This window comes from Poecilia reticulata, chromosome 2, assembly GCF_904066995.2.
Source record: "Poecilia reticulata chromosome 2, P_reticulata-male-v2, whole genome shotgun sequence".
NCBI lineage: Eukaryota > Metazoa > Chordata > Actinopteri > Cyprinodontiformes > Poeciliidae > Poecilia > Poecilia reticulata.
This window is the reverse complement of record NC_088831.1, coordinates 24155820-24176194: the sequence shown is the minus strand read 5'-3', so window position 1 is coordinate 24176194 and position 20375 is coordinate 24155820. Positions and strand designations below refer to the sequence as shown.

At 39.4% G+C, this 20375-nt stretch overlaps 1 protein-coding gene across 6 annotated transcripts in view; it reads left to right on the top strand.

The window, feature by feature from the left end:
* LOC103479141 (uncharacterized) overlaps positions 1-20375 on the top strand; it is a 120263-nt gene that overhangs the window by 9755 nt on the left and 90133 nt on the right. The window contains exons 1-2 of one of the 6 annotated variants that reach the window (XR_535903.3): positions 3494-6389; positions 9280-9320. The exons of 4 other annotated variants lie outside the window; for them this stretch is intronic. The gene's annotated coding sequence lies outside the window, so the exon portion shown is untranslated. Of the gene's footprint in view, positions 1-3493; positions 6390-9248; positions 9321-20375 lie in introns of those variants that run through there. One more of the 6 variants, XR_535904.3, reaches the window with a different exon arrangement.

Sequence of the window (20375 nt, the reverse complement as noted above, 5' to 3'; positions counted from 1 at the left end):
TGCAGGCGACGCTGTCTCTTGTTGTACAAGCTGCTCACATTACTTGGCTCACGGAGCGCATGTATAGTAAATAAAAACGGGTTGGTGGTATCTCCAGGGAAGATGCTCTGATCTCAACGAAAATCTAGGAAGCTACTAAAAATGCCGTAGCACGTGCGTTTTTTAAATTATTATTTTCCAGTCAAAATCCCATTTTCTTCCTTCTGTTTTATTATTTTTCTCCACATTTTCTGCTTTAATTTTTTTTAAAGTAGAAAACGCGTAACTTAAAAAAATTTTCTCAAGAGGCGCGCGTATGAAATATCGGTTTGTATGCAAAAACATACAAACCGAAATACATATATATATCTATATATATTTAGCAGCTTGAATTCGCCTCCTTTCGTGGCTGGCCCGCTGACCTCCTCGGCTGAGCGAAGGTCTGACCCGTGGAGAGTGGGAAAGGTCAGCTCCACAACAGTGCGTCGATGTCGGTTCCTGTTCGGCTCCTGCTGCGCTGATATTGATCCGCAGAGAAAGGAAGCGCCTTTTTTTTTGTTTCCTTATACTTCTCACTGCTCTTTGTACGCGGTTGTTTGTACTGTAAGGATGCCATACTGTAAATAAGGAAGAAACCACTGCCTCACTGGGCCAGCTGCGATTTTCCAGCCTCAGTTCAAAGTTAGATTCTAGAGATCATGTAAGGTCATTTGAGAGTTCCGGTCGGGCTTAATCAGTGAACAAAAATTAATAAATTAATACAATCAAAAGTTTAGGTCTATTTTTTTCTAAGATTGCACAACTAAATAAATACAATTAAACAAAAAACAAAAAAGATTAAAAAAAGTTTTAAAAGTTTCTTAACATTTTGCTCTATCAGCGAAATATTCATTTAATTAAACTCAGAACCTTAAATGGTTTTAAACTATGTGCGAATGTATACAAACAAACAAACCAAAAAAAAAAAAAAAAAAAAAAAAGGATCACCCTGATTGTTTCCAATTTTTAGGATTCATGTCAAAATATGACAGATGCGTTCAGCGAGACCAGCGGGAAAAAACGATGAAACGCAATTTAATCACTGCCACATATGCCAATGCGTGCGCACCTATCATACGTCAGAGGCGATGAGTGTTGCGCCTGCCTAATGTGGGTGACGGAGGGGAAGCAGAAGACGTTGGGCTGTCACAGACCCTAATATCACAGCAACACATTGATGATCATCTTGGCAGGGGCAGGGTTGGTTCACATATCCATTTCTTGAAGTGGTACACTTTTGTGTGTGTGTGTGTGTGTGTGTGTGTATGTATATATATATATATATATATATATATATATATATATATATATATATATATATATATATATATATATATATATATATATATATATATATACCAACAAGTGTGCGTGGGCACTTGTTGGTTTGCTCATGTGGAACTGATCAGCAGTGTCAGTCGTTTGTCAATTTGCTCACCAAGTACAGACATTTCTGCGTGATGTGGATCTTTTATCAACTTTTACGCGTGGATAATCAAGTTATTGTGATTTATAACTTTGACTTTTTCCCTTGTGTTAATTATGAATGGCTGTAAAAAAAATATTAAATAAAATAAGATACAAGTTAAGCAGCAGGAAGAGGCAAAAGTCCAAAAACGCATGAATTCGTTCGCTTTTATGCGCCAAGGTCAATCAGATGATTTTATGGCTTCAGTATTTTGAAACTTGCCATAATGTCTCGTTTTAATATGCTAAGTCTTCAGTCATAGGTTTATCGGGTTCGCCTTTATAAATAAAACTTTTGCCTTTTTAAGCATGTGGCACGTTAATGTGTTCACTCAAAAGGTATAGAGTAAGGGAATAAGTGACAGTTTGTGGCACGGAAGACTAAATCTGAATTTTTATCTTGTGAAAATAAAATAAAAAGTTTCGACCATTGTGGAATTACAAGATTGTTAAAATAAACCCCGAGTTACCTTCCGAACAAAACAAGGATTACGCTGGTCATTTTAAACTAAAAACAAGTACTTAGAAAGTGAATTTGAACGAAATATACATTTATTTCGAAAAGAGATGTAGATATTTCTGGGAAAATGCTGTCTTCAAACTCCAAGCGCTAAACCTACTTTCTGTGATGCTGCTTTGTTTTCCCCAAAAAATATGTCCAAGCTCAAACCATCTCTATATATCTATCTTTTATTATTATTATTATTATTATTATTATTATTATTATTATTATTATTATTATTTATTTTATTTTATTTTATTTTATTTTTTGCTTACCTGTGGGGGCGGCCCTTAGAAATTCTTGTCTCCTCAGCCAAATTCATTTTCACAATGCCAGACTTCCCAAATCCCTCCCTCGTCTCTCCCAGCAAGGAACAACAGAGCCATTGCAGGGGGAAAAATCGTAGGTGTGCATGTTTTCAAAGAAAACTTTTAAAACAAACGCCACATCCTTTAATTGAATTCGAGTGTGCCCGAATGAATACGTGTGGAGGGGAATATTTACCAAGAGCCGCTGTCAACCCGATTTTCCTTAAAATCACCCGCAAAAGCCAAATAATACAATGTAGTGAGATACATTTCATAGACAAAAATCTTGTCTATGAAATAAAGTTATTCAGTCACTCAGATGTTTAAAAAAACATCCTGTCATAGTATTATAAATATGATGTATATAGCTTTTATTTCAATTACTAATTTTATTTTACAATTGAAGCTGGGAGCGTTTTGTGTGGTCCTCATTCATTCCAGCTTTATTGAGAAATTCAGGTCCATAAATACAGAAACAAGACGATTCTCCATATAAATGACAAAAACGGCAATAAAACTTAAAAAAAATTATTTTTTTTACAAAAGTTATAGAGAAATGAGGAAAACATAATAAAAAGTAAGAAGTTTATGTGCACACATTTAAATCGGCGTACTCTCATTCTGGATGAGTCATGGCAGGAGGAGCGGTGAGTGCAGCACAACTACTCTACATAACAACAGACAAACATTAAATACTCAGTTTCTTAAAAATGCTTCCACTGTGCAAAGTAGTGCAAGTTGCACCATTGTCACATGTTTCCTGTCTTCCTTCCTCCCCCCACCCCCATCGCTTTTATCTTAAAAGTAAGTTAAAGTATTTTTTTTATATACATATAATTTTATTGTGATTCAAGAAAATTCTGAGAATAAATAAAAACTTATTTTCATGAAATTACTGTCCTCTTTCATCCTTCCTTTCTGCTTCCATCTGTGTCTGTGACGCTGCTGCTCACGTTGTGCTTTGCACTGAAGTCCATGTACAGTCTGCCTTCCTGTGCAGCGCAGCTCCCATGGCCTTTCATCTGAGGTTCAGCGGCCGCCTTTTTCTTTCTCACACAGATGAATGTGTTTGAGTGAAAGAGCCGGAATGGCTGTCACTTCTCCTGGCACGGCGGAGAAACAAACAAACCCCCACCCCTCCACTCACCACCACCACCACCACCACCACCCCCTCCTCACTCCTTTAAGGAAGCGGGCGCAGGCGCCTCCCATCGGACACAAACACCACAGAGTCAGAAGCACAAATAGCCTCAAAAGCTAAACGCTCTCCCTTTCATGCAGAACGCTTGGCTCGACTGGTCCTCTCATGCACACAGAGAAACACAAAGTGGAGAGGTGCAGAGTAAATGACATACTCGAGCTCGGCCGAGGTGCGCTCATTGTTGTGGATTCCCCCCACCAAAAAGACGAGAGAGAGTAAAAAAAAAAAAAAAGGGGGGGGGGGGGGTGTTAGAATTTCACTAATCCCTCAAAAACTCAGCATCCTTCCCTGCTGGTGCTTTTTGCAGCAAGGTTCTCAATATGGCTCCCATACAGCAACTTGCCAGTTCTGTTTATTCACCTCAGTAGGTAATGTGCTGCTAGGAGGAGACATTTCCAGGTACCTCCTTTTTTTTTTTTTTTTTTTTTTTTTTTTTTCTCAGCCAAGGCGCTTCAAAACAGGAGCAGGTGTACCATCAAAGTGCAATTATCCGCACGCAGAACACAAAGAAACCAGGAGACACACACCGAATAATGTTGCTGATTTTCTGCCCATGCATTCACAGCTTATGTGCTTTTTTGCACACGTGAAAAAGAGAGAAACGTGACAAGATATGCAGAGATTACTTTTTTTTTTTTTTAAAGCGTAGCACCTTGATCTCCATAGACATACTAAAGACTTCCTCTGCTATTCAAAGCAAGCAAGTGTAAGGAAACTTCCAATTTCCTCCCACCTGTAAACATGCCGTTTTACCTTGACTCCTTTGATGTTCACACAGGCCAGGCCTGGGCCCCCCTGGGGGCAACTCTGCAAAGAGGTGACTAGGTGGTGTGTGTGCTTGCTGTTTTTTCTTTTTTTTTTTTTTTACGAGAATGCCGTGTAACGGAACAAAAACACTCGTGGCACTTTACGGGTCTCGTTGTTTTCTTTCAGCAAAATTCAAGGAAAGTCCACAGTAAGCTTTTGATTAAAGGGGTAGTTCGACAAAACTGCATGAGAGGTTCTGTTAAAAAGGGCTAATAACTTACTTGATGTTGATAATTCTGTGTTTTCCATGAGTTTATATCCAGACTAGATCGTCTCAGAGACTGAAGCTAACAGGTAGCATGTCGGGAATCAAGACCAAAGAGGACTTTTACCATCTTAAAACAATTCCAGTGTCAAATACCCCACAGTGGTCCTGCAAACACTTTCTGTTTGTCCATTTGCATTGAACAATTACTGGCAGAGAGACCTATATTTTTGCAAGGGAAATGAAGAGTGGAGGCTGTGCGCCAACGATGAGCTTCCCATATGAAACTCGTACTCAGAACAGAACATGGCACAGATGTGCCCAGTCAGTCTTATACAGCCCACCACCATGTGGGGTTGACATTAACCCTTGGACCCCATCCAGGCTCGCCCCCCACCCCTTCTCATTTAGTGAACCGGCACTTCAAGTATTTAAAAAAGTTTCAGATTTTACCACTACTTTAAAACTTTTTCGCATATATATTTAATATAAATAAAATATTTAAAAAAGCAACGTGAAGCAAAAAAATAAAAAATAAAAAATAAAATCTTGGTGCTACTTTAAAAAAAGAAAGTAGCACCCCTCACCCCCCTCTTCAAATCACACCAAGCAACTCCTGACAGGAGATTAATACAAAAAGCCAAAAAGAATAGGAACTTTTAAAAGAACCACATTTTATTGATTTTCTTTTTTTTTTTTTTGCACTACCTTGTTTTCTTGTTATATCTTGTTGATTTATGCAAAACTGAAGATGCTTAGAAAGTTGCAGGTAAGATATTGACTGCTTGTATCTGTCTGACGGAACCTCGCTTCAAAAGTCCTGAGCTGTCTGATAAAAACAATATAAGAGAAAGTCGGAATTTGTGAGTCTCTCTCGAGTGTCAAGAGTTTCTAAAACGGACTGAACAATCCCTGAATGCTAAACAACGAATTACACGTTCAACTTTGTGAGACAAGAACACCGTGTTTGTTTTTGAAACGACGCACTAAGAACAGAGAATGTAGACCGTGTGAGCAAAAAGAGCCTGACGTGACTCCAAATGGGCTCATCTTGTCTCATGTAAAAGTCTGATCAGATGAGATTCAATGCTTTGTGTTTTTTTTATTAGTAAAGACAGCACTGATAGCCCCTAAACTCCCCAAATTACACGCGCGGCACTTGATTTGTTTTCTCTCGCAGTGACAGCAAACTCAAAGGGCACTGGTTAAAAATCTTATCCCGACATAAAAATCTAATCTTTAAGTCACGGCAGATCAACTCGTCTAGTTGATCTCTCTATTTGAACATCTATTGTGACAGATTTAAAAAAAAAAAAAAAAAAAAAGTTTCACAGGGGACTGTTGTTTGTATGACAAAACAATTCGTACTTGAGAGCCAAGGTGTTCCTGCGCCCCTCCGCTGTCACTCACGTTCAACTCTGGAGCGGTAAGACAACAAAAGTCCCCGCTGATATTTAAATAGATTTATACGACGTGACACAAGAATGAGTTGAATATGCCCCCCTACTAGTTCTACCATGCACTCACACAAACAGACACACTCTGGCCTCCCAACCTCCGATCCCCTCGCATGTGTTTTCTCGTTTTCTGATTTCGTTTATTGATTTCACTCCACCCTTCTCTCCCCTACCCGTCTTCAAATCACACCAAACGACTCCTGACACGAGATTAATCCAAATGAAGACACAGCTTCCAGCTTCACTTGGGAGATTATTTCATTTCTCGTGCGCCGTGACGTGACTGTGTTGAACGTTCGACGTCTTAAAGCGCATCGGTGGTAAAAGGCTGTCTGACTTCCGCAGGTTTTTTGCCTAGTGAGACGGAAATGAAACGGGACAGGGATCAAACCGGCTGCAGGCCCCATGATGCAGACAATATTCAGTAAGTCATTATCGCTCTGATCTTAACCGCGGTCCCCCCCCCTCTAGGCCGTTAGGGTTAGGTCACCAGACGAGAGAAAAAAAAAAAAAAAAGTTGGTGAAGGCTTTGTCACATGTAAATCAGCAGACTTGATTAGAACATTTCCGTCGAAATAAAAGTCCACTTGGTCGCAACGGCAATTTTAGGTGAACTGTTGTGTATCCTGACTTATCCTGGAATGCCCTCCTTTATTATATTTGAAGAGCTCTGCTGCGGTTTCTTGCAGGTTTATCAGTGTTAGCCTTTCTCAACAGGGCGCCACTCAGATTGCACCCCATAGACCCTGTCAGATCTCTCAGAAGAGGCCAGACTTGCTTACCTCCAGTTCCTGAGTTTAGTGAGCTGGAAGGAGCTAATTTGATTGACTTTCACCTCCTTCTTTTTCTCTCTCGCCTGTATCTCACAGTCCCCTGACAGTGCGAGACTTTTCTGCTCACTGAGTGTATTGACAGGCAGTCAGTTAGCACCTGACATGTCAATGTCCAGCCTGCTCGAGTCTTGTTGGATTCCGGGTGTTTCTGTATATTTCTCGTTGATGGAGCCGATACGCTTGGCCGTGAAACAGATTATTCTGGGCTTATTCTCCATGTTTCACAAGTGCGCAGGTGTAGCTTGGCAGTTTGGAGCTGATTTGTCTTCATTTATTCAAGCTTTGATCACACGGTGCCTGGAAGCTAAAAGAAAAGTATCTAGACTCCTTAAACTTTTTTAATATTTTACCACATGAAAAGCACAAATGTCAATGTTTTTATTTTTGGATTGTTATGTTACGGGCCCCCCCCCCAAAAAAAAAAAATCATAAGCTCCTAAACCTAGCTGGTAACCCAAAATAAAATACAGCATAAACAAACACTTCCTTTCAGAAGTCATTTAATGTGTAAGAACAGCCCACTTGTGAGTAATTCATTCTCATACTAACAATAATAGTAATAAAAGTGACCTTCATACTTTGCCAAGCTTCACATTCCAGGACGCTTATTTACCTCTGAAGGCAAGGCTATTGGTTGTGTTTAGGATTTTATTGTGGAATACAAGTGGCTGAGCAAAATGAATATACTTTTCAAAGCTTTGTTTTGAAAAAAGACTCAAGAAATGCAGTTAATCATGTATTTATTAGCGTTTATTCTTTCTTCAGCTGCATGAGTCGCGTTGTTACTCCTCCTTCATATGACGCTGCCAACAGAATGAGCTGTCCACCTTCAGATTCAAAGGAAAGCAGCATGCTTCACTGAGCAGAAAAATACAACAGTGACACATAATACTTATTTATTGCACAATTTTACTCACTTTGAATTTAAGGCCAGCAAGTTTTTTTTCTTTTTCTTCCCCAAGTTAAGCATCAGGCCACAAAAATGGAAAAGCGGTGCCCTCGTACGGTCTGATAGTTTAACATCTACGGAGTGTCTCTTCTCAACTATAGTGAGTGAGTTTTAGATTTTCATAACGTCCATTACGTCATCCCGTCTTAAGAGTTAAGTCAAGAACAAGTGTCAAATGGTTGGGATATGTGAGACCGTCAGACTAAATTCAATTTGGACATTTCCACCGTTCATCAACGCCTCTGCTAGAAAGAATCGAAGGCATTTGAACAGCATTCAGAAATCCCAACATCTCCTTGGTTAGACCAAAGCTATTTCAATAGATTCGGTTGTACAAATCAAAACACGAAGTTACCTTTCTGTACGTATGGACAATGTCTCAGTTAGAGAAAAATGAGGAGAGGAAAATCTTTCTCCAGTAGCAGTATGAAGGTTCACGTGTCACAGAAGCTATCAATGAAAACTGTTCATTTCAAAAAGACGGCACCAATAAGATCCAACCAATACCACAGCAGCAAAAACTCTACAGTAATGAGAGCTGCTAGTCTTTGGTCAAAACCTGCTACAAACAATGGATGTGCATTGACACCCATTTTCATGTGTATTTCCAGTTTGCCAGTCTTTATTTTTATGTAGCCCAGAAAAATATATCAGAAATGTGACTTTTTCAGTTTCAACATCCTGTTCAACTAGTCCATAAGCAGACTGGTTTGGCCAATTTAATCAGCCCGAACATCTTTTCAGCCCCATTTTTTATTTATTTATTTATTTTTTGCATAGTTTAGGCCAGGGTTCCACAACCTGCTGTGCCAGAGCCGCATGTGGCTCTTTAGCTCTTCCTCAGTGGCTGGAAACGACATAAAGCTGAGCAGCATTTTTGAAAATAAGGATGATTAAAAAAAAGTTATTTTCATGCAACATGTGCATGCAAGGCATATTTGTCATTTTGTTCATTTTCTTTATTTTCTTTATTTCATTCTTTAAATCAGTTTTCTTTGTATTTATAAAAGTGCATTCGAGAAAACTTTTTTTTTCACATACATTCATTATTTGAAAACACCAACAACTAACTAAATATGTTTGTTTTTTTTAAACCATAAACAAATGTTATAGTAGATAATGAAAAATAAACTTCTGTTACACTGAGAGGCAAACAAAGCTGGTTTAATAATTGTCGGGGATTATAGTAGATTTCAAAATGGCGGCCTATCAGTCTCCCTGCCACATCAAGCAGTCATTGGTTACGCCCCGCCTTTCCTTTTTAAATTGACCAATCACCTCAGCAGTCCAGAGTTTGGGGTTGTGGGGAGGGGGGAGGGAAAAGGGAAACAAAGTTAACTTTCACACAAAATAAACACTAGCAATTATTTATCAATAATAAAATATCAGGCAAACATTTTATGTAAGAAAATGCACAATTTACAAGTCATTTTATTTGTTTAATTACTTTAAGCTTCAACCAATCAAATTCCAGCTCTTATCACTGCACTTCCTATAACAGAGCTGGGTTTGATGCGGGCCTTCCTCTTTAGCAGGGACCCAAGATGGCTGCCACAAACGATGCACCCACAAGGTAACAAACACTTCAACCACTCACACACACACACACAGAATGTTCACTTACATACTCTAGAGCTTAAAAGAAGGTTTGAGAAAAACGTATTGCTTCTTAATAATTTCATAAGCTAAAGCTGTCTATTATTGAATGAATGTGTGTAGATTTTGTGAGGGCAAAAATATTCTTTTGAACACAATTTTACATAGGAGGTCAGTCTAAGAAAATGAATGTTGATTGAAAGGACAGACACCTTCGGCTATAGTTTAATGTTAACTTAGAACTGTTTAAAAAAAGACACGTTATAACTTAGAAGAGATGCATAAAAGCGTTTAATGTGAAAATAATTTAAAAATTGTATAAATGCTTTTTTTTAATCGGATACCTCGCCCTTCAAAGCATTTGCAGAACATTCGCTTTGTTACAATGCTTTTTGAAATCAGTCTCACATTTTTCATTTGCGATTTCAATTACTTTTTTGAAGGTTGCAAGAGCTCAGTAATCATTTATTTCTACAAACATCCAGTAACTAGAGGCGTTTTGCTGACAGATGGAGTGCACGGTATCTACATGCCAGTGCTTAAGTGACAAAAAGTGTCAAGGTACCACTTGTTTGTCATTGTGCTTTCATTCATCTTTGTGACACATTTATGCATATATTGCCAAAAGATCCACATTTGTCATGCGAGGCATGAATATAAACATGACTCCAAAAAAAAAAAATCGTCACACGCGGCTCTTTTTTTTCCCCCCCCGCCCCAACACAGCGATGTAGACTGACAGTTCCTCCTGTCTCCTGTTTTCCTGCTGCAAACCTGTGAAGGAGGTGTTGATGGGTGTGCAGTGCCCTGCTTTTGGAGAGTGGGCTAAGTTTACTTCCCACTGCAGGTCTCCAGGGCTGGGAGAACCGTAGCTATGGACCCCCACATCCCATCAACAGGGCAGTGGGGCCATGCAGGAGCCCGATTCCTACCAACACTTGGGTAGGAATCGGACCCTCCATTGACAGTCGCTTACAGCATAGCAGGAGGATGCGGAATAACATAAAAAAGAGCGGTATTCATGACATGATATTTTCATGGCTGCTGAAAAAACTGAAGGGGGGTCGTTTCTTGCTTCTTTTTTTTTTTTTGAAGGAAAAACAGTTTTCAGTTTAAACACATTCAGATTGAGCAAGAAATTCCCCCATGCATTAAATATTTGGAAAGTGTCATCGCTGGCTGTTGATAAAAGACAATCCTTTACTGCATCAGGGAGCCATGCAGATGACACACTGGGAAGAATTCGCATTTTTGTCAGATGCAGAGAACGCTTCCCCGAGCATAACAGCTCATCTTCCCCTCCCTGCGCTCTGACTCTGCTCATGTCTCCCTCCTCATTTTATGGCATGTTTAATGGAAAGGCTGCGAGACTGGGAGAGTGATGCTCAGGGTGGAATAACATGAGCTTTAACTCGGATACCTCTGGGACTTGGGTCCTAATCAGGAGGATGCGGTGGCCCGGGCCAAGGGGAAGATTTATGATTATTACGGCATGTTAGCACATGTCTCAGAACGGAATGGACAGATAGATGAGCTCACGGAGGGCAGGATTAGCCGGCCCACATGCTGATCGGTGACTACCATGCAAGACTGGCCTGAGCAATTTGAGTAAAAATAGGTTTTCTTGAAGGATAGTTGTTCAGAATATGTCATTTTGTTTCAAGAAATGCCTGTTAACTCACACATTTTATCATTTGGCGAATCACAAACTTCCTTGTATTTTACTGGGAACTTATGGAATAGACTAAAGCAAACTAATACATTAAGTGGAAAGATAAAATGATAAAATTGTCCAATTTTTTAATTTTTTTAAAGCAATCCAAGATCTGAAAAGTTTATCAAGCCACCTTTTACTTTGGATGCTTTTAGGTAAAATCAAGTTAGGAGTCATGCAGGGAAACGATCCCTCACCACACCATCTACACTGGTGGTGGCAGCATCATGTTGAGGGTAATATGGTGGAGATATACTACAATGTATGCACTGCTAACTATATTAGAAGCAGGTTCTTTAAAGTATTGCCTCCAATGGACTAAAAACAAACACATGCCACACTTTTCAACATTTTAATTTCACAAAAACAAGATCTAGAAAGCATTAGAAGCTTCTGTACCCTTCATAAACATATTAGTTTTGGTCTGTCGCACAAAATCCCAATGAAATGCATTGAAGTTTGGGACCATAACATAGTGAAGTTTGAATACTTTTGCAAATAGTACATCAAGCAAAAGTAAGACCCACTCTGAACAATAAACCTCCTACAAATAAAATGCGACCATGTCACATTGTCCTTCGAGGTCAAACATTACGGGCATGCAAATGTGTTTTCCTTGCAATTCAATGTTGACTTTGCAGAAAGATTTCGTTATTTAAAAAAAATAAATAAATGGCAATACCCTGGCAGATAACCTTCGAAAGTGGGGACTCTTCAACATTTCACGTGTCTTTCAACATGCGTGTGAAAACATTTCATGCTTTCTGACAGTGTATGACCCTGCATTGTCAGAGAAAAATGCACTGTAAGCTGCTAGGCATGTCAAGCCACAGTATGGGGTCCCTACTTGCGCTATAATCCCAGTCGTGGCCTTTTAACCCACTGCGGCTCGCCATTCTCTCCGCCGCTCTCGCCCCTTTTTGCACCTGACAGTAGAACACGGAAAAACAAATGGAGACCTTGAAAACCATAAGGCTCTGCTTGTTTGCCCTCTAAGTTGTGACTCTTTCCCTCACCTGGGTTTGTTTGTAGATTTAACCACGTTTAGCTTAAAAAAAAAAGCAATGTCTTTGGAGGAAAGGACTCTTCTAAATTCACTTGCAGCCTGGGGATGCTATTGATTCGCCTTGCCGAAGCTGTCTCATCTCTGATACACAGGCTGCAGGTTGTTTTTTTTTTTCTTTTCAGTCAGGTAATGTTTTCTCACCTGTCAGAAAGTTGTTGAAAGATGAAATCTTGCTCGACACTAACCAACATCTTTAGAAACAGGCTTGTTTTTAACAGCCCTCTGACTGCTTTGAAAGAGATATTTGCAGAACATCTCCAGAAAACCTCACAAGGTCCGTGCTCAAGTATGTTTAGATGTGGTTCCCCCCCCCCTACACTTATTGTTTTAATGGATGCATTTATCTGTGTGCTAACCGTATAAATAAATTTTGGTAAACTTTTAAATTTCTTTTTTTTTTTTTTTGCATACCTATTACATTTAAAGCTTCTATGTAAACTTGATTTCACTTTTCTCCGTTACCTCCAACCATCCCCCCCTACTTTTACTAATAAAGCCACGTTCCCTGCTGATGGAAAATTGTCGGTTTACCTCGCGCTACAGGGGTCCGGGCAATCAGTCCTTAGAAAAGCAGTGCCAGGTTAACCTGCTGTGATAGTGGACTCTCGGGAGAGTGCCCCACCTCTGCTTGACATGCAGAGGCTCTGTTCACCAATAAGAGGCATGCCCACTACACAATGGAGCCGCTCCAACCCTCTTCATTTTTAACGTTATAAACAACAATCTTCTGGTCCGGGCTGTGCATGCATAAAATTGTTTATTTTTCACATGTTGTCTGATTGAATTTCTAGTTTTGATTGCGTTGGAAATCCAGCATTTTTCTTTTCTCTCTCGCTTTTTTTTTTTTTTTTTTTGTTCGGCAAAGCTTTTTCTACCCCTTCCCTAATTTCATGTGAATGCTTGATTATTTTGATTGCCTTGCTTCCTCCTAGCTTGGCCGACAGTTGTGTCATACATCGAAACACAAAGAAGGGCCTTTTGTGAGGCAATCTCGCCCGTCTCCTTTGCTCGTTCTCCAAGAGGAACTGTTAATGGGACACTTGCAGTATGGGGGTTCACAAGTCGAGGATGGAGATGTGCAAAAGCAAGTTTCTTCACCTTTCTGCTGAACTGCAGGATCAAGTCGAATTTCAGGACTAAACAACACATTGTAATCCAGAAGTGCTCTTTAAGTGGCACTTAACAAAAGAGTGGGGGCGCTTCTTATGCAGATGCTCCCTGAATCTCTGGCAAAAACATGTAAGTGCCCAGGAACTGAATCTGTGGGTGCAGATGCTGGTCTTTCACTACTGTGTTTGTATCATAATGCAGAGGTTTGCCACCAGAGTCCATAATGGCAAATTTGTTTAATTTAGAGAGTGCTTTGTGAACCGCTGCCTTTCAGACTCTGCGTGCCCACAATGGGACCCTAACAAACACACCCCAAAAGAATATGAAATATTGGGGTCATTTCAAGCAGTTAGCTTGGTGTTAGTGCTGCAAGAATCATTCGCAATCTAACCACAGTTTTCAGGCAAACTCTCTTATATTGATTTGACCAGATTTGATTTAATGAAGTGAATTAATTAGATTGAATTGCTCTTTAGATTTCAAGAAAAGGAATTGGGCAGCTGGTTTGCGATGCGTTTTTGTCTGCTCGTACTAGCACCTGTCTACAACACAGGTTGTAAACCAGGTATTTAATGAGACAAGCTGATTAAGTGACAAAATGATGGACATCTAACAAACCATTGGCCAAAATGTTGTGATGTGTTTGTGGTTGTCAAGGAATATGAATGTTGAGACCAACTATAGTGTTAAATAATCACAACACACTTTTGCAGAAAATACTGATTCATTTTTAAGATTGTGGCTATGAATTGGCACATAGAGCCATTTCATAGCACAATCATGTAAATATGTTGCCTTCGTTTGTAACAAAAAATGCCAAATATATATATCAAATATGACTTAAAATAAATTCTTACTTCATGATTTAACGACTTGAACTTGGGGTTCTGCCTGTTTAAAAACTCCTGCTCTTTCTGAAGCTCCTCCTTCAAGACGTCGTCACAACATCACACCTCTGGTAAGCCTTTAGCAACGATTTCTCAAACCCGCATGAAAGAATCAAGGCGACACTCCAGCTTTGTTTTTGATGAGGGGTTGACATTATAACATGATGTGAAGCTCAAAAAAGTCAATCTTAAAGATAACAAAATGGATTTCTGAAACATCAATGCAAAGTTTGCAAATCCAAGTTGCACTTAGGCTGCAGTTCTCGGCTGACAATTTGAATCTTTGGAATGCAGTCGCCATCAAATTTCACGAGCAGTCTTTAAGAGAAGCTTTGCTGTCTGTGCTTTTAAGATGATGTGCCACACATAGTAGTCTGTGCACCAATTTTGAAGTCATGCAATTGGAGCTGACAAAATTTACATCTTACTATCGGTCTGTAATTATGGACGATTGTGAAGTCTGTTACAATTTAAACATGACTGTTCAGCTGATGTTGGTTTTAAAAGCATTAGATATGTGTCAGGTTAAGAACCACATACGAAAGTAGCCCGGGTTAAAAAAAAAAAAAGTCTGCTGTTCAGACTGTTTTGAAAAACCACATTTAGGCAAAAAATAATCAGATATGGGCCAGCCTTGTCTGCAGTGGTAGTGTAATGAAGATAATATGAAATTAAAGCCAGGAGTTGACGCATGTTGTCGATGCAGCTTCCCCTGACAGAAAGACAGGTTGACAACAAGTGGCTCACACAGCCTGCATACTGTACAGTACAGTGTGTGGCTGTTGTTCTGATGGAACCGGTGATAGGTTTCACTGGAAACGCCTTCCTGCAAGCTGTTGTCTGTCACTTAATTAGCCTCGCGTTCCAGCATCATATGCTCCTCTTGTGTGTTTATTTCTGTTCACACACAGCTGTGAGGAAGGTATGCAGGGTGTCATCTTCGCTGCAGATCTGACTTGCTCATGTTTGGTTGTGTGTGGCCGGCCATATGCATGAAAATGCAGTGAGAAAACAGAAAATTGGCTACATCCGTTTTACATCTTTACGTTGAGATAAATAAGAAGCTGTGAAAAATGCTGAGAATGACACCATGTGGAGCATTGTAGCAGATTTCCTGGAGGGTTATTGTTGGTGTTGGTTATAAGCGCTCCATTACTTTGCATTTCTTTAGATTTCTTTCTTTTTTTTTTTGGCTTTAGATTCCTTTATATTGATGAACAGTGTGTCTTTTATATCTACACGTCTTCACATACGAATGCTGGTGTGGGTCTCTTCATTTCTGCTTAAAGATTTTCTATCCATTCTCATTTGTAAACGTATGTTTCTGAAAGTATTTGTTGAAAAGACGACCTCGTCTCCTGTCTCAGTAATGGGAAATCGTGGCTCGAAACAGAAAGGTGACAAAACACAAAGGTATTTATTAATGTCTTGATGTGATTTATCAGACTGGGTCACCATTTTGACTTTCCTTCTGTTGGGCTACATTTGGACAGAACATATTTGTTTAAAAAACTTACATTTTAAATGTGTTTTTAGGGCTAAATTTAAACAAGTCTACTAGATGATATGCGTTTAATATCTTCTAGCAAAAAACTCTCTTGCCTTCTTTAAATAAGGCAAGAGATTAGTTTTTGTGTAAAAGACCAACTAAGAGATTATTTGGTCTTAGCAGCTGAAGCTAACGCTGAGTCCAAGGCTTTTCAAAAACCTGTCATAGTTTTTTATTCATTTTAAACCGCTCTACATTTATATCTGTAACTTATTCTGACTGCAAATGTTTCGTCGTCAGTCTGTGTTTCATACAGGAAGATTATTGATGATACGTCACCATTAACCTCCACTTCTTGTGTAGGCAAATAGGCTTTGATGTTAATAATCAGCCACTGCCAAAACAACGGTGGTTTAAGCATTCATGAGACGGCACCGAAGTTATTAGCCTTTTAATATGAGACAAACTAATTTGGATTTTTCCTAAATGAAGATGTTGAGAGCAGCGGGCGAACTCTGCTCCAAACACATTTCAGATTTTTCCTCGTAATCCACAAATTAATATGACAAAATAAGATTTTTTAAAAATTTTTATTCATGAAGATATTGACAAGTCTGTGAAGATATTATTTAAGCCGCCGTTGAGTATGATTTAAAACGATTTCCACATCCGTCCCTTTGAACAATGTGCAGTCTAACTTTCGGGTGAATTAGTTGGGACATCTGCTACTTTGACAATTCTCTCTCTACAATGTTTGATACTTTCTGCTGGTAGAATGATGGCCTTTAAAAGTACAGTGGACTGTTGGTATTCACATTAATTAGGGACCACAGCTACATCTGTGAATACTGAACGGTGAATTTGTAGGTGGTGGTCCACTGTAGTGTGGAGGTGAACTCACGACCCCTCCCAGAATATTGGCCAACAACCACAGCTACGCTAAGGGAACTTTTGACTTTACTGATATTATTCTATCACCCCTCTACACATAAATAAATCCCTCTGTACTACCAGTACATCAATGAATAAACTTTGCATCAACAATGAAACGTTCTTCTGTTTTCCTACTTCAGATAAATGAATGTTTACTCCCCTTTGGCCCTTGGCTTTAATTTGGCAGCATACTGACCTGACACTGTGTTGGGATATTCATTCTTTTAGTCAATTCATTTAATTATGCCATTCTACCCAGGGTGCCAGAGCTAGAGCAGCATCTGAATGTTGCTTCTTCAATCTGCATGTATAATCTACTTTCATAAATGGAGCCGGTCAGCTAAAATGTCCGGAAGATGCATTCTGGTGCTGTAGAATTATGTAGAACTGATGTTTTTGTGGCTCTATAGGAAAGACGGCGAGTTTCTTGGGGAAGTCGATTCATCAATAAAGAGAGGAAATGACGAGAGCCAGCGCAGGCTGTGCTAATTGGGAGGAAGCTGCAGTTGAGATTAGTGTGGAGAGAGGATGAGCGTGTAACCATTAAAAGGCTCCCCTAGTTCTTTTCACATTTAGTAAGGAGAATTGCTTTCACACTCATCAACGACAAGATTTCCTCCCCCCCCTTTTTTTTGTTGCCATCTTTTATGGCATATGTCAGATTAAAGTCTTCCTCCTCTCTGAAGATTATGTTAAATATCAGCATGGTCTTTCTGCTCAGTTTGGTTCACGAGTGCCTACACTCACACTAAATTAATAAATTCAAGCAGGAAACAATTAAAGAAGTCACTTAAAATTAAAGTTGATTTGAAATGCTGGTTAGCAACTAGAACAGGGGTGTCGAACTCATTTTCATTTTGGGTCATCTAAAAAATCTGAATGTTCTTAAAAGGGCCAGTTGTGCCAGAATGTACTGAAAAAACCAAACGGTTAACATGTCAATAGACACCTGCTCCTCCAAGATTTTGATTGTTTTAGTGGGTTTTTTGCTATCAAAATTACAGATTTTGTGGCGCAAATTTAGAAATGTTTGTAAGGAATTTTTATTTGTGCTAATGTATGTTGTTAAATGTGACTTTTTATTACGGACTTGTAACTTGTCATCGAGTAAGGTTGAGGCAGCAGTCACTTAAGCTCACTTAAGCTGTGTCAATTGAGTCCTTAAAATGTAAAGACACCATAATAAATATATTCCAAAATGACCAGATTTGCTGTCGCTTCCCTCACCACACCATATTGTATATTTACAGATTTGGTCATTTCCTGTCCAATTTTGTGTGGACAAAACTGAGCCTACTGCCATTCCTCACTGGCACCATGTGTGCTTTTCCTATAAAACCTTCTGTTTTCTTCACACATACCTTTGGCAGCCAATCAAAGTAATCTACTAGAAACTATTTATAATTTAAGTGTAAAAAATAAATGAATTATGTGACTTCAACAGCTATGAGTAGCATTTCACTCATATTTTCTCTACTGGGTATAGGACCATTCAACACAAACATCAGAACAGAAAAATTATAAAATGTTAGTCAGATTGAAATATTCTCTGTTGCTATTAGTTAGCATCACAAGTAATCTGATTCATAACTACCAAGAATATTATGTTGTACAGAAATGTTATTGCCACAGTATGGTGTGGGTCGCTGAACTCTACTAAAACACAAGGAATTATTCTTGTTTAATGTCTGCTTCACTAATACTGTAAGAGGAGGCACCTAGAGCTACAGTAACATTGACAGTATGTGGTGACAGGTTGGATTTCCTTTTGATAACCAAATAATGGTTGGGATCTGATTTCCATCTCCTCATTTCTCCTCTGCCTGCGCTCTCCCTTGGCTTTTTCTTCTGTTCTCTGATTAGTTCTTGTGGTTCCTTTTCCGTTTCCACCTCTCCCTCTGCATTTCAGCCCATATGTCTGCGTTTTTCTCCACTCTGCTCCTTCCGTTGCACTTCTGGATTGCCTGTGATCACTTCGGATCATTCCCATTATTCGCCTTTGCTTATGTTCCTTAATGTGTTGATCCTCTTTGTAAGTTGATTCCTTGCACTTGGAGCCTACAACAACTCATCACAATTTGCTTTCGTGGAAGAAACTGTAGACCTCTAATTAGTTCATGAGGGTTGTGAGCTAATTGTACAGCCTCTTTCTTGTGCATGACGTATGTTATAGATATACGTTATGTTATGGAAATCTTTAGGTAGGAACTACTTGTATGTATTGATGGGCTGTAAAATTATGGATATAACAGGAATATCTACGTTACAACAGATTAAGGCATTTTAAAGTAGCTTGGAAGGTAAAACAATATGGCAGTAGTTGAGAATAACAACTCAATTCTGTGTTTTCCTTTTATCTCTTTTAGCTAGTTGCTAAGCTGAAGTTAGAGGAAAGGACATGTTGGGAAACGCCTTCTTTGGTGCGGACCTTAGAGAGAGGCTAACAAAGGGAGTGGGAAACTGTTCTGGGATGCCCTTTTATCTTGCTCTTAAAGGTGGCATGTGAAATGGACCAGCTGTATTTTGATATTAATACATGGAATTCATGAATTCAACTCACCGACTCTTCTTTGACCTCATACATTAAGAACTCAGCATGGAGAACAGATGATTTCTCCACACGGTCTAACTCCAGGGCTTGTAATCGATTTCAGAAATGTTATTCAACCCTATGAATCCCTTCAGGATGTTGGATGTCTCATCATACATCAGATAAAGCTAAAAAAAGAAGAGGCTCACTAAACATTCACCTGTTGCCACCTGAGAGATTTTCCCTATCCTTATTTTACAAATGATCTGAAAAGTTGGAAAGGCGTTTGTTTACAGCCCACTTTACTCTGAGTCCCCAAACTAAAATCCACTGCAACCAGTTCCTATGAACAATTGGTGCAGTTCTGTTATTCATCAGTAAAAAAAATAACAAATTTCACTTCCCAGCACTTGTGACATAAAAGTTCTTGTGTTTCATACAATTTTAGGTCGGGAAAATGGCGGCAGTGGATGCCGGGTTTGGCTCTTACAATATGGAAGCTGAGGAGAAGTAAGAGGCAGTGGAGAGGGGGGGGGAGGATGGAGGTGAGGGAGTTTGGAAGCAAACGCAAGCTGTGAGACTGAAAGAGGCCAGATGCAGTTCTCAGCCAGGCAGCGGCTTAGGCGTATACCCCGAAACTCAAAACCCTGAAAACAGCCAAAGACGGCGGGTGTGGTAAAAAGAAAAAATAATAAAGGTCGATAATTTGGAATGTGCGCTTTGGTGTATTATATAGTCCTTAAGATCTTTGTAGTGAGCTTGATTCTTAGAAAACATAAAGAATGTCGACGATGATAGGGCGAACATGAATTTAAAACATAATATGAAGACAAAAAAAAAACGTTCATCACTCTCAGCTGCTCATTGCTTAAGACTCGCAATCAGATGTGCTGTCTTCGACCTTATTCCTCTACATCCACAAAGATGCAGTGCATCACGTGTGAGTTTTGAAGGCATTATGAATTATTTAACCAAAAAAAAATGGGTGGGGGGGATGTGATGGTTGGGGGAGGACAAAACCACTGCGGGTGGTAATTCAGAGCAAAAGAGGACTGGGACGAGTTTGTGTTAACTGAGATTAGGCTCCGTGGCATAAATACAGCGCAGAAAATTCCACTGTCTCTGGCTTTCATGTCGGCTACGAAAATGAGACGTGTTGAACCAAGACTTGCAGGGGTAACACAGTGATAAACAAACAAAACACCACATGAATACCCAATTAGTGCCTTGAGTGGAGTGGTGTGTTCAGGCGGGGTGAGAATAACCAGAACCGCAGCTCGGAAACTCTGCACGGGATCATCAC